At 59.6% G+C, this 1345-nt stretch overlaps 1 protein-coding gene across 1 annotated transcript in view; it reads left to right on the top strand.

Moving 5' to 3' along the window:
- LOC104135968 (putative P2Y purinoceptor 10) overlaps positions 1–1345 on the top strand; it is a 4729-nt gene that overhangs the window by 1345 nt on the left and 2039 nt on the right. The window lies entirely within an intron of this gene.

Below are 1345 nucleotides of genomic sequence, written 5' to 3'. Positions count from 1 at the left end.
GTGGGACCCAGCCGCTGCTTTCTTGCCTGGCACCCCGACAAGCACCGTCACCTAAAAACTGGAAAGTTTTAGGTGCCAGGAGTGACACCCAGTCCTCCCACTGAGGTATAGGCACTCCCAGGAGAAGCAAAAAAAAAAAAAAAAACCACCAGCAAGGAGGCTCCCTGTGGCCATATCTGCAGGGACAAGGTTTAGGGTTTGGGCTGAGACGCGTGGCAGGGAGGAGCTGGTGGGACAGGGACACCGGGTGCTCTGCAATCCAAGCCCAGACCAGCAAGTGCCACCTCTGTGGCTGGAAGGCCATGACAAGAGCTGGGAATAGCTGCATGCCCCACACTCCCCAGCAGCTTTTCCTTCCCTGTTTTCTGCAAGGATGGAGACAAGGTCTCCAGCCGTCACCTTTCCAGGGTTAAACAGACTCAGTGGAAAGGGCACTGGCCGAGAGCAGGGCCGGCGCCGAGCACGAGCCCCTCGTGGGTTTTCAGGCAGGTGAGGAGCACGTGGGGATGCTGTAGGGACCGAAGGGATCCTTTTCCCACTGCCTCCTCGCGACAGACGTCCCCACTCACCTTCCTGGCAATAGGAACTCTCTGACCCAGAGCTGCCAGCTCAAGCAGAGTCAGCAGCCGAGAAAGCGCGTTAGCCCAGCAGCCCAGCTTTCGCTTCAGCCTTACTTTTTTGCAGCCAAACTCTGAAGGATTGAGCAACGGGGAGCGGGCAGTTTGGCAGGGGCTGGGTTCAGAGCGCAGGGTGCAAGCGCCGCACGCACGCAGAAGCGTGGGGAAACACGCCGACCCCTCCCCTATCAGAGCTCGCAGGCAAGAGGCTGCTGGATGGATCTGTATGCATATATATGTGTACACAAACCCACAACCTTCCTCCTGAAACTGGAATTTGACAGCCCCGATGAAGAGCTGCCGCGGCGAGGAGGAGCAGGGTCAGGAGCCTTCACCCTGCACAGGAGCCCAGTCCCCTTCTAGAAATCCATCCCTGTGACAAACTCCAGGCTCAGGGCTGCGGGAAGCAGCACCACAGGCTGCTGCTTAATTAAAGTACCACCGTGGAGGGCTGGGGGGCTCTCTCTGGCCCCCTGGAAGGGCAGGGGGGGCTGCCTGACACCTCACAGTGCCAAGGGAAAACTGCACCCTTCTGCGGCAGACGATGCTACGGGCCCTCAGTTTGGAACCCGCTGCTGCCGAATCACCTCTCCCCAGAGGAGCAGAGCATTCCCCACGGGCTCTGCTCGCCAATGGCAAAATCCATCACCGCTCCGAAGAGCTGCACGAGTCCCTGTGAACCCCCCCCGACCTGCCAATAGCCTCAGCGCTGGCTGGACGAGGTGGCA

This window comes from Egretta garzetta, unplaced genomic scaffold (genome assembly GCF_000687185.1).
Source record: "Egretta garzetta isolate BGI_Z169 unplaced genomic scaffold, ASM68718v1 scaffold402, whole genome shotgun sequence".
Taxonomy (NCBI): domain Eukaryota; kingdom Metazoa; phylum Chordata; class Aves; order Pelecaniformes; family Ardeidae; genus Egretta; species Egretta garzetta.
Note: the sequence above shows the minus strand (reverse complement) of the source record. Positions and strands in the feature narration are given on the sequence as shown.